The following is a 14,783-nucleotide window of genomic DNA, read 5'->3' as shown; positions in this document are numbered from 1 at the left end:
ATTTAATCGCTCTGGCAGTCAAGCGTGGATTGATGATAGATCAAATGGACGCCGTGACAGCATTCCTCCAGGGCGACTTGTCCGAAGAAATATTTATGGAATCACCAGAAGGATTCAACGATGGAAAGGGCAAAGTTTGCCGGCTGAAAAGGGCCATCTATGGTCTAAAACAGAGTAGCCGAGAATGGAACAGGAAGCTCGAAGGCAAGTTGAAAACTTTCGGCAGTAGATATACTAGGCGGGTTCTAACCCAGGTCCTCTGGGGGGGGGAGTGAGGGGCGAGGGGAACCTGTGGCGCGGGGGAATGACGTCACGCGGGGGGGTCTCCGGGGAATGACGTCACGCGGGGAGGTGTCCGCGAGATGTCCGCGGGGGAGGGGAACGCGAAGAAGAGCGCGAGGCGCACGTGAGAGAGATGTCGCGAGAGAGAGACGTTCGCGAAAGAGAGATAGCGCGAGAGGTGTTGCAGCGAAGCGCATGCGAGCGCAAGGAAGATAGCGTCCGCGAGATAGTGCGAGATGGAGAGGTAGCGAGAAGTAGCGAGTAAAGAGAGAGATAGCGCAGCGACAAGATGACGCGAGGCGTTCGCGAAGGAGAGAGAGGTGACGCGAGGCGCATGCGAGCGCAAGAGAGAAAGAGATAGCGACAAGATGACGCGAGAGAGGTAACGCGCCGAAGGAGAGCACAAAGAGAGAGGCGTTCGCAAGAGAGACTTTTTTTTAAAAATTTTTATACTTATAATAATTAAAGAAAGGTTGTATTGACGACCAAAAACTGGACTAATTAAATTCGTTTATTAGATTGGAGACATAACGTTTCGACCTCTGGTTTAGGTCATTATCAAATGCACGCTGAAAAATTATTACATAATTGCACTATGCTAAGGAGTAACAGAGATATAAGCAATGAATATAAACTATAAAAACTTACGAGTTAGAGATGACCTAAACCAGAGGTCGAAACGTTATGTCTCCAATCTAATAAACGAATTTAATTAGTCCAGTGTTTTGGTCGTCAATACAACCTTTCTTTAATTTTTATGACTGGCGGTCTGTAAATATATATTTTCATTAATTTAATTTTAACACCTGGACCTAATTATGGTGTATACACATACTAATGGCTCTTACCAAGGGATGTCAACAATCTTTGGCTATCACAATACGAACCTCCTAAAAACATGGTTGAACACAAAAAAGAAGATTTGTGTAGTGAGACAACAATTAATATTCTTAATAAGATGTAGAAAATATGACGTGCTACCACCACATATTAACAATCTTAAGATTAACCCCAATTTTTATAGTAAAAGTGTGAATAAGAAATTCAACGATAAATTAAGAATGTTCAAACGTCGACAGTTGAATTTTGAAATCAAGGATAAAAATTTCAACCTGAATTTTTTACAAAAATTAGTTCATACTACTAAGGAAAGATTGTTTGAATCTTTACCGAGTGACGTAGTTGATAGATTTTTTACATTCAATAAACATAAAATTTCGAACTTTAACCACAAGAAAAAAATTACCTTGATTGAAAAATTCAATAATTTAATAATGAAAAGAGGAATACTTCTTAACCCCTTAAAGAATATCGATAAATCAAAATGGATAGTGAACATCAGCAACAAAACTATCCCACAATCAATTAATGAATTTTTGTGTTTGGGCGATAATTTTGGTTTACCACTCAACACTCGAGACAAGAAAGATCGGGTCATCTCTTTGTTAGAAACAGTTAAAAATGTTGAATGCAATTATCAAAAAATACAATCACAATTGATTGATACCATACGCAATAATACAGCTAACACTATCCATAAATCTCTTTGTAATATCAGACATATCAACCATCATGACAGATTTTTCACTAATAGATATTCACAATGTCAAAGATATTTGCATAATAATAATGACTTACTTATAACCAAGGCTGATAAAGGTCAAATCACGGTAATAATGAATAAAATAGATTACAATGATAAGATGTATGTTGCACTAACTGACCATACAATACGTATAAAAATGTTAAAAAAGACCCTATTCAACGTATTTCGTCTAAAATTAACACCTTAGTAAGATCATGGCGTGATAACGGACTTATAGAGGATTTCACTTATAAACAACTGAATTGTACTAATGGCAATCTTCCGAGATGTTACGGATTACCAAAAATACATAAAGAGAATGCCCCACTTCGAATCATAGTATCTTCTCTCGGAAGTCCGACACACAACATAGCGTATTATATCCATAAAATTTTATATAATTCCATTAAAAACCAAAATCTCACATCAAGGACGGTTGGTCATTTGCTAACATCATAAACAACAAAAAAATTAAAAAGAGTGAAATATTAATATCGTTAGACGTTTCGTCACTGTTTACGAACATTCCAAAAAATCTCGTTATCAAAGCCATTGAAACGTTGGATTGACATTGGAAAAAACCAGGGTTGGCATGTTTTAAACAATTTGTTTAAAACTGTTTGATTAAAACATGTTTAAAACAGTGGACACTGTTTTAAACATTTTTGTTTTAAACAGTTTTAAACTACTGTTTAAAACTGTTTAAAACATTGCAATTAAAACATATGATTATTTGAAAAAGAAACTGTAAAGAAAAACAAAAACAAACAAAAACTAATAGACGTGCAAAACTAATGTTGCAAAAAGGTTTTTGTTTTAATTTTTTTAGTTTTTTATCTATATTTATATGTAACATATAGATATAAAAATATAAATATAAATAATGAAATAAAAATACTAAGATAAGTATTATTTTAACAGAATATTTATTTTTGGATATTAAATATATTAAGTAACAATCAATATAATTGAATATATTAAAGACTACTTATAAATTATAAAGCTATCTGCACAAACTATTAAAATCTAAATTATAACACATTGCATTTTACATTTTATCTATTGCAAATAATTAAATAATGTTATTCCTTTAACTAAAAAAATAATAAACATTTAAGTACGAAAAAATGAACGGTAACAATAACATATTGAAATTGGGAATTGCATTACAGTCATTGCATATTGGGTATTTTTTTAATACCTACTTTTATAAATTTAATTAAAATTAATAACTCAAAATAAAATAAAGAATATATAATTTTATATATTAATAAAGAATTATTACTCAACTAACAATAAGTCAAACGTTACAGTATTAACATTTTCTTTTAACGCAAGCCACCATGTTATCGGTTTAACATTTTTAATGGATTCCTCAGAAAAAAGACGCGAGTGGTCGAACATTACATTACGATTACGGTTACATTACATTACGATTACAGATCAAAGCTATCAAGTGTTTTTTTTGCTTGTTTAAAACATGTTTTTTTTGTTTAAAACATGTTTTTTTCTTACTTTACTTAAAAACACGTATAAAATAAAAAAAACATGTTTTAAACAAAAAAATCAATGTTTTTTGTTTAAAATGAAAAAAACAAGTTTTTTGCCAACCCTGGAAAAAACACAAAATTTAGTATGACTCAATTCATATATGCAATTGAGATAATCTTAGACTCGATCAGCTTTTCTTTTAATGGAGAATTTTATGAGCAAATATTTGGCAGCCCAATGGGTTCACCTTTGTCGCCCATACTGGCTGACATGGTCATGGATGACTTGAAAACACAGTGCCTGAAAGATTTGGACTTTAGTACGTCCCTGTATTTTAGATATGTGGACGACATTTTGGCAGTTATTCCTAAAGAGAAAATTAGTACAATTCTTCATACCTTTAATAACTATCACGATCGACTTAAATTCACACATGAAACGGAAAATAATAACAGGATTAATTTCTTAAATACAACAGTCATAAGAATGAATGAATTTTTAATTACTAATTGGTACCGAAAGCCTACTTTTTCAGACAGAGCTATTAATTATTTTTCTAGTCACCCACATAATTACAAAATCAATACTATTAACTTAGTTGACCACGCGATTTTATTGTCCAACGAACAATTTCATAATGAAAACATAGAATTAGTTAAACAAATCCTAGACAATAATTGTTTCCCTACGAACCTCGTTAACCGAACTATTATAAAACGACTTAGGTTTTTATACCAAAACAGAAATAACACAAATGAACCATGTATTGATAAGAATAATAATTTTGACATAAATTCTTGTATAACTTTACCTTATATAAAACATTTCAGTGAAAACATAAAAAATTCTCTGTTAAAAGCAGGCGTAAATGTAGTATATTCGATCCCTAAAAAATTAAATACAATTATTAAGGGTCGGCAGGCGACACGGTGGAGACGCCTGTCGGCCGGCCGTGAATTACGGATTCGTAATTTTCGTATAAAAACTAAAATAAAGAATAAATCGCATTTTAATTATGATATTCGTAATCCGTAGCATCGTCTTTCTATGGCTACAACGTTATTTTTTGGAAAAATGGACAAAATAAAAATTCGATAATAGACAAGCAACGTACAGCTAACTACGGATCAGGTGTAGTTGCACCTGAATTCATATTGTATTTATTATTAAATTTTTAAAAGTCAAATTGTTAAATTTTACGTTGTACGCATAATTATAACAATATAAAGAATACGTCAAAACAAATTTCATGAAGAAACATTAATTTTTTGAAGCATAAAACGAAAAGTACGAAATGACTAGGTTTGTATCTAAGGTGCAGCTAACAGCTGAATCTAGGGAATATTCCGTGGTAGCACACTGACCGTGTGACAAGGAGAGAAGATTGCGTCATCTTTGTCTCTCTTGCACCGTATATATATTAGGGCCATTCCACAATAGGTTGCAAATGCTCTTGTTACCAGTTGATAATTGCGGATTGACCAATCGGATTGATCAATCCGCAATTATCAACTGGCAACGAGAGCATTTGCAACCTATTGTGGAATGGCCCTAATGGTTGTGTAAGCACACAACACCGAATATTCGTGTGTTATCCTTGTCTCTCAGCACGAGCGAAATACATAAATTATATAAATGAATAAACTCTCTCTAAATGATTGAATTTCAGAAACAACGAAAAAATAATTGAAAATAACATATATAAATTACATTTATTTTTAATTATATATATATTTTTTTTCATTTGTAATAATTACTTTGTTACTTTTTTCTAATATAAATAATATCTTTTTTAAAAGAAAGAGATTTTATTATAGAAATTTAATATAGAAAATATATACTAAATATATATCAAAATATTTATAAAAAAAGTATCTAGTTCAAATATTTATATAGAAATTATTTATTTATTTTACATTTTATGTATGTGTATGTGTATGTGTAATGTATATGTATAAATGCGTGTGTGTATGAAATAAATATAAAATAAAATAATTAATATATATATATTAGGTGTACAAATTAATTCTCGGCCCTAATATTAAATCAGCTGTAACATTTATTTAAGAGGAAAGTTTTTGCAGCCAACTTCAGGGCTGTATAGTACCAACATCATACACTATAAAACCGATATATATAATTGACATAACTTCAAATAATTCAACATAAGCACAGTAAACATGATGGCGTCTAATAAACAACACATTAGGCATTGTTTGCTCTTTGCATTTCAATTAAAAAAAAACGCGTCCGAGGCAAAGAAAATGATTTGTGAGGCATTAGGGGAAGATGCTGTGTCTTCCAGTACATGTAAAAAGTGGTTTCACAGATTCCGAAATGGAAACTTTAACCTGGAGGATGACGAACGCCCTGGACAACCAAAAAAGTTGGAAGACGTCGATTTGGAGAACCTGTTGGCCGAAAATCCATGCCAAACTCAAGCAGAATTAGCTGCAGCGTTGGAAGTTACCCAACAAACCATTTCTATCCGATTAAAAAAGCTGGGTAAAATTCAAAAAGAGGGTCATTGGGTTCCCCATGTGCTCACTATTGACAACAGAGCGAGACGCTGTGACATTGCTCTGTCTTTGTTATCCAGGTTCAAGAGGAAAAACTTTTTGCATAAAATAGTGACCGGCGATGAAAAGTGGGTGTATTATGACAATCCTAAAAGACGAAAATCGTGGGTTAATCCTGGTGAACCATCAACATTAATTGCAAAACCCAATATTCATGGCAAAAAGCTCCTTTTATGCATTTGGTGGGACTTCAAGGGTGTGATATATTATGAATTCTTAAAACCGGGTGAAACTGTTACTGCTGAGCGTTACAAAATTCAACTTTTGCGTTTAAGTGACGAAATCGAGCGCAAAAGACCTTTTACGGGCAACGGACGAAGGCCGGTCATTCTGCTGCACGATAACGCGAGGCCACACACGGCTAAAGCGACTAAGGACACGCTTGATTTGTTGGGCTGGGAAATTTTGCCACATCCGGCGTATTCACCGGACCTAGCCCCGTCAGATTTTCACTTGTTCCGGTCCCTCCAACACTATTTGGCAGATTCCCACTTTAAAACGCTCGAAGAGGTCGAAAAATGCATTGCTGACTTTATTGACTCTAAACCGGCGTTCTTTTACCAAGAGGGGATTCGTCACCTAACCGAAAGATGGCAAAAATGTGTAGATGCCGCCGGAGATTACTTTGTTGATTAAAGTTTATTCTAAGTTTGTTTAAATAAACGTTAATTTTCATTAAAAAAGGCCGAGAATTAATTTGTACACCTAATATTATTTGGGTTTTTCCACTTCCTCTTCCTCTCAAACTCCCGCGTTGACCTCCGCGTTGACCTCCGCGTTGACCACCACGTTGACCCCCGCGTTGACCCCTGCGTTGACCCCCGCGTTGACCCCCGCGTTGTGCCGGCAACTGTTGCTGCTGTTGCGGAAGTGGCAGCGGTGACGGTGGTGGTGGTGGTGGTGGTGGCTGTTGCTGTTGCTGTCGCCGTTCACGCCGTCGTTGACGATACCGTCGTCGCCGTTCCGCTTGAGGATGCTATAATTAAAATAAATTAATATATTTGTCAAAAAAAGCGTTATGTTTTTATCAAAAAAAGCATTTTGCAATGTTTTTTCTTATACGCTAGCATGGCTCTTACAAATTCTCGCTGCGGTGCTTGCATTAAAAAAATGCATGGACCCACGTAGGGCGGATACACGTGGTCGAACGGCACATGGTAGAACGCCACGTGATTCAGCGGTACATGATGATGCGGCAGCGGTGGTATATAATTTGGCGGCGGCGGTATATAATTTGGCGGCGGCGGCGGTGGCGGAGGTTGAAATGGAGGCGGAAGTGGAATAAATATTGCTGAAAAAAAAAAATAAATAAAAAGATAGGTTCCTGCTTTTATCATTATTATTTCTCATACGTAATTATAATTTATATATTACAAATAAGTAATAATAAATTATGATATGCGAAATATTATATTTTATCTGTTTTAATTATTAAAATATGCAATAAACAATATAATAACTTACCATTGTTTTGATCTGCCATTGACCTAGCTTCTCTGGTACTTTAGTCATTGATAATGCAATTCGACAATTAGCGCATTCTAATAGTTAGTCTGTCACCGTGCCGTGGCGCATGTGTAAAAACAATCGAGGTGAGACCGGGTGAGTTCTTATTGTTAGATTTCTGTGTTTTATTAGCACAGTGAATTGTGTATTGTCGTGCCTTATATGTGACGTGTAGGGATCCTCTAGTAAGGGATAAGATACCGAGCTGCAGGATTGGTCTTCCGCCATTAATGGGAATTCCTTTTTTTAATTCAGTAAGTACATAAGTATAATGTCAATGTGCGACATATATATTATCGTTATCCCACTAATGGCGGCTTTGTCTTATCCCTTACCAGAGGATCCCTAGTGACGTGTAGTGAACAAGAAGAAGAGGAAGAAAAAGAAGAAGAAGAAGAGGAAGAAGAAGAAGAAGAAGAAGAATCATGGACAAGAAGAGATTATGGTTATCGGAAAAACGTATTTCTCTAAAAAAGAGAATGCGTTACATCCGACAAGGTAAGCAAAAAAAAAATGTATATGAAAGTGAAAATGAGATGTCTTTTACAAGCACATCTTTCATGCATCCTAATAAAAGCATGTTGCATGAATCTGCATGTATTGAAAAAAATAAGGAAGATGTGTCAACATCAAGATTGCAATCGTTATCAAATACATTTTCTAACACATCGTTGGAAACATGTTTAGCGACACATATCCAAACAGAAACTGTCTCTGATATTTTCAATGACAATGATTCTGTTGGATCTGTATCAGATGTTCGCGAATTATGCAATAATGCTAATTCGATGAGCGCAATGCATGTATATGTAAATAAAGAAAATCTTATAGATAACGATGCATCAACATCTCAATCGATAAACACACATTGTGAAACGCCGATCGATGTTTGCATGGAATTAGAAAACATAAGTAATAATAATACAGATGATGAAATAGAAAATATAGGTTTGCATGTTGAACATGATGAGAACATTGACGCAGACTATTTATGTTCTGCAGAGATTAGTGGACGACGTATCGTTGATTTTGGGCATGTTTTTGCTGAATTGCAGAAAATATCCACTCATTGGCTCGGCGAATGTCGTTTCGCTGATCTTGTATTACGCGAAAAGAAGTCTGATGGTCTGAAAAGCAATTTTTCTGTCATATGTCGAATGTGTAACAGGTCATTCGACTTTTGTAGTGAACTGACAGATGACAGAATATTGGATGTCAATAGTGGTATCGTATCCGGTACTATATTGACAGGGACTGGTCATAAGCAGCTTGAAGAACTTCTTGCTGCTGTAGATATTCCATGCATGGATAATAAAAAATATATAAGACATCATAATGAAATGTCGGAAGCCTTCGCCGCCGCCGCGGAAAAAGAAATGCGCGTGGCTGGCGAAGAGGAAAAACGTTTGGCAATCGAAAGAGGAGATGTCATAGACGGCATTCCGCATATACCCGTGATAACAGACGGCTCGTGGATGAAGAGATCCTACCGTACTAGTAGTTACGATTCTCCATCCGGAGCAGCTATTATTATGGGATATCATTCAAAAAAAGTATTATTTGTTGGTGTCCGAAATAAATATTGTATTGTTTGTGCGAGAGTAGCGAAAATTAATACAGTAGCAAAAAAGCATGTATGTTATAAAAATTGGGGGAGCAATCAGAGCTCCACCAGTATGGAAAGTGATATAATCCTCGAAGGCTTCCGACTTAGTTTAGAAATGCATGGCCTTATTTATAGTAAATATATCGGTGACGGTGATAGTAACGTATTAAAAAAATTGAGAGATTTTCCACCGTATCCAAATATTGTTGTGCAGAAGATTGAATGCACGAATCATCTTCTCCGCAATCTTTCTAATAAAATACGTGAGGCAAGTAGTACCGGTAGTAGAAATATTTCAAAATTGAAAAAGGTCGTTGAGCACAGCGTTATGAAAATTCGAAACGCTGTGGTTAAGGCTGTCACCTTTCGCCGCAATCGTGAAGTTAGTTGGCAAATAAAAATTTCAGAATTAATCAAAGATTTAAATAATATACCTAGCCATGTATTTGGTGAACATAAAGATTGTGCTTCGCTTCAATATTTCTGTAATGGACAACAGAAAGAAGGCGAAGAAAATCTTGTGCCCCAATTACAGCGTGCAGGATTATTACAAAAAGTAGAAAATGCTATGAAACGCGTAATAGAAAATGCCGATAGCTTACTCTATCAATTTACTAGTAATTCTGTTGAAAGTTGTAATGCAATTATTAGTAAATTTATTGGTGGCAAGCGCGTTTATTTTGCCATGAAAGGCTCTTACCAGACACGCGTTAAAGCATCAGTAGTGCAACATAATACTTCGCGAGCCTTGAGTTCTGTTTGTCGTGCGATGGATAAAAAACCACCCACACAAACAGATATCATTGAAACTAGAAATATAAAAAAAAATGCCAACCAGCTTAAACGAACACGTGCGGCGAAAGAATTAGGTCTCTCTGTTCGTACATCTAAATTTTTCACTAAAATAATGGCTGATAAAGATTATGGACCAAATGCAGAACGGCCAGATATCGAAAGTAATATGTACGAACAGCTGAGACGTAATCATTTTCAAATGTTATTAGATCAGCAAAGTAATCGTACTGTATTGGAGTATGCTACACGGGTTCAGCATGAAAACCCGATGTGGCACAACATACGGCGAAATCTTCTCACTGCTTCAAACTTTGGAAAAGTTTGTAGTAGAAGAGAAACAACTTCGTGCAAAAATCTAGTTAAAGCAATTCTTTATTCTCCTCAATTGACGAATGCGGCTGTTGAGTGGGGTAAAGAAAAAGAAATGATAGCACGTAAGCAATTGCAGGAGGAGTTGGGGATACAAATTGATAATTGTGGAATATATATTGATGAAAATATTCCATATCTTGCTGCGACGCCTGATGGCATTGTCGGAGACGATACTATCGTTGAGATTAAATGTCCTTATGCGGCGCGGCAAGTGTCTCCCATCGATGCAATGCTCAATAAGATTTCAGACGTTCATAGAATGTTTGATAAAACGGATGACACTCGAATGAATCAAAGACACGCGTACTACTTCCAACTACAGGGACAACTCCACATAACGCAAAAAAATTATTGCATTTTTGCTGTGTGGACACCCTTGGGATTGAAGTACACGATTGTCGAGCGTGATGACAGATTTTGGGAAACAAAAATGTCAGCACTGCTTAAACGATTCTACGAGGACTGCTTGGTTCCTGAAATAATAGATAGTAGAGCAGAAAGAAATATGCCTATTCGGGAACCGCAGTATGTCATCGAAGCACAAGCGGCTAAGAAAAATGACATAAAAGTGGAAAGTGTTATTGAAAGCACCACTACCACTGCTGCTATTCCAGAAATGGAGCAAGATGACGATTGCATTATAACTGATTACTCAAATGAAAAAAGAGATCTAACTGAGGATGATATAAAAAGACTAAGAAAAATGTTAGATGATATAATACCTTCACTCTTATTAGTGAAGAATAATGTATTGCCCATAGATAGTAAATTAAATGATGAATCGTTAGATCTATTTTTACGTATTATAAGAGAGACTTCTTGCTTTGAAACACAAAGTGTGTTATATTTAGAATACCCGCATATAATTGAAGCTAGTCGTAGCAATAAAAGTTTACAAATTATTGGCGGAAATTGCACAGATCATTGGCGATGTATTTATTTTGATGGTACCAAACTTCACGTGTACGACAGCTTACCTGGTACTACGTACGATAAATTGCATGCTAAAGAAAAAGAATATATTCGCCTTCGTTATCCCAAGATAAACGAATATGATATGATTTTCGAAGAAGTACAAACACAATTAGATAACACTTCTTGTGGAATTTATGCTGCGGCTTTCGCTACAACTGTAGCCTTGAAAGGAAATCCTTGTAATAAAAAATATTCCAGTGACGTAAAATGCATGAGACGTCATTTAATTAAAATTCTAGAAAGCAACAAATTATTGCCTTTCCCGAATTAATATTTTTAATTATTTAACCCATCTTTGTAAACTTTTATTGCTGCCATTATGCAAAAATAAGCAATGATAAAATAAAATGGTACAAGTTATCTGCAATCGTCATTGTATAGAACATATAGTATAACATAAAAATCTCGGAGAGACGATAAAAGAATATTGGTTGCGTTCTCACGGGAATGGGCGATGGAGGGGCCCATTCTATATTTTATATATGTAATATTAAATTTATTATGACAATTAAATTTTATGTTATACTTTTGTTTTGAAAATAATGCATTGCAAATTAGATCGCAATTTGAACTGAGGTAATTGCGTCGCAAAGTGTTAATATCAGATATATTTTGTTTTGCAATGTACTATTTTCAAAAATATTTAGTAATGGGTAACAAATTACAAAGTATAGAAACACATAACAAACAAAGTTGCATGTAAAATAAGAAATATTTTATAGTACAAGTATACTTCCCATAATATGGTTGAGGTCACTTTGCGACGCAATCATTTAACTTAGTTTAAATTGCGATCCACTCGAATTATTAATTCGTGTTGATATGTACAGAAACAATAGCAATTACATAAATTTAAATTTTTATTAACTTCAAATTATAGAAAAGATATTTAATAGATATTTAAATGTATGTATGTTTATATGTACATTGCTTGCTATTGTTTACTGTACATTGTATACATATTATTATATATCTTTAACCCAAAGTAATCGTACTACATTAAAAACTTTAAAATAGAAAAGATCTCAAAAATAATACAATCAAATATATAATTCATAGATGTTTGATTGCATTGGAAAAAATTGCATATATTATACTTTTATTAACATTTCTTATTATTTATATTATTTTTTTATATTTATATTACATATTTTTTACAATATTTTGTATTAAATATTTATATATAACGATTTTCGGGATAAGAATATGTAACAATATGTTGTAGCGCTTCTATTGTTGTGTTTCCAATAAGCGCAAAAAATTATGATTTTATTATAAGTAATTGATATTTTAATATTATATATTTGACATTGTTTTCCTTTCAGATTTTATAATGAATTATTTCATTATTATAATTATATTGATATTATCTATAGAGTTGCTTGTTGCAGATAGATTTGGAGAAGGGCGGATCACTTTCAATGAAGAGGCGTGGATACCATTGAATCAATGCCATTATATTGCAGCAGGTAACGTATGCACAGTGGGGGTTTTAGTGAGTAAGAATCTCACACTACCCCGGAAAACCGGAGTGTCTTTTGAAGGTTTCCCCCACGTAAAAAAAAAAAAAAAAAAAAACAACGCTACTGCCATGTTAAAAGCTCTAGCTTCAATCAATTAATAATCCAATATAATAATCAACAATTATTTTTATATTATAGTATATAGTATATTTGAATACATATAAAAATATTAAAGAATATTTTTTTTAATTGAGAAAAAGAATATTTTAAATATTAAAAAAATATTTTAAATATTCTTTTTAAAATAATCTTAAACAAATTTTTTTAAATATTTTTATATATTGAAATACTTATTATTATATAAAAATAATTGTTGATTATATATATTCATTGGAGTATTTTATTGATTGAAGCTTGAGCTTTATGGCACAAACTGAACGTCTTGTACATTGTCTGCATATAATATTTAACTTATTTATAAAATATATAATATATAAGTTTATATATATACACACAAACACAGATATGACAAGCGTTCTTGATTTTTTTTCGATTATTGATGTTATATTGTATAATCTCTCTCTTATCTCTTTCTCTCTGCTACATAAATACTATTATAACGTGTAAGAACTTACGAGTAACGTATGACGGCTCAATGCAAGAATATTCAATCTCGTAGAAAACTTGAGTTCAAATATATCAATATCAATTTTTTTTATAATATATTGGAATATAGAAAAATCATAGAAATATATTTTTTAAGGCGATAAACTTAAAAATTTTTATATTGAAAATATTTTAATCATTTTACAACTACACACACTATATATATTAAATGCAAAATAATTCCGTAAATAAATTAATCAAGTAATAAATCAATTGCAGCTACACACACACACACACTCACACACACACATACAAATAGCTGGTATGTTGATTTTTATTATTAATTTTTTAAATTTATTTTCTGAATTATTTTGCATTTATATAGTGTGTGTAGTAAAATAATTAAAATATTTTCAAAAAATGTATAAATTAATCGGCGAAATATATTTTTTTTATAATTTTTCTATATTGCAATATATTATAAAAAAATTGATATTGATTTGAACTCTAGTTTACTGGGTGATACACTGAACATCCTTGCATTGAGCCATCATACATTACTCGACATAAGTTTTTTCACATTATAAGTATTTATGGAGCAAATTATACAATAACATCAATAATCGAAAAGAAATGAAGAATAATCAACATATTCGTCAATCTATGATTGCTACAAGCTAATGATAATTTATATTCGTTCTCTTATTCTTGTCTCTCTATCGCGCTGACTATACATAAAGTATCGATAAAAAAGTATAAGCAATGAATTGTCAAGTCTAAAGTACCCGTGTCTAACATATATTGTGTACTAATTCACTCTCAATTATGCTACTGTTATTATTTATCATTAGACAATTATAAAACATACATATAATTTTTAGTGATATATATATATATAATATATATTTATATATAATATACGCACATATGTGCATAAGCGTATATAAAATTTACAAAACGTGGGTGCTTATTAGCCTTGCTACGTTACTGCCTTCTGCTACGGAAGGCCAGAAAGCATTTTCAGGCCGTATCTCGCGTGTAGCATGAGCACGTAATCAGCACGGTAGAGGAACAAGGATAACGAGATTATCGATCCTTGTCTCTCTACCGTGCGTCCGCGTGAGCAATGCAATGGTGTGTGTACGTGTACAGACATACACCACTACATAAAACCTGAGAGTTAGTTTCTCAGCGTTGGCAACACTGAAATCGGAGTTTCGCGTTGTCACCGCGTGAGGTCTCCAACATCAAGTACTCTGCGTTGATACCACTGCACCCTTAAGGGTCGGCAGGCGACCCAGGCAAACTCCGAAAGGTTCCGTCTCAGGTTTTATGTAGTGGTGTATGTCTGTACACGTACACACACCATTGCATTGCTCACGCGGACGCACGGTAGAGGGACAAGGATCGATAATCTCGTTATCCTTGTTCCTCTACCGTGCTGATCACGTGCTCATGCTACACGCGAGATACGGCCTGAAAATGCTTTCTGGCCTTCCGTAAGTACTCTGCGTTGATACCAC

Source organism: Prenolepis imparis, unplaced genomic scaffold, assembly GCF_030444845.1.
Source record: "Prenolepis imparis isolate NDT839.2.m4 unplaced genomic scaffold, iyPreImpa1.0 SCAF_5, whole genome shotgun sequence".
In the NCBI taxonomy this organism is placed as follows: domain Eukaryota; kingdom Metazoa; phylum Arthropoda; class Insecta; order Hymenoptera; family Formicidae; genus Prenolepis; species Prenolepis imparis.
Note: the sequence above shows the minus strand (reverse complement) of the source record.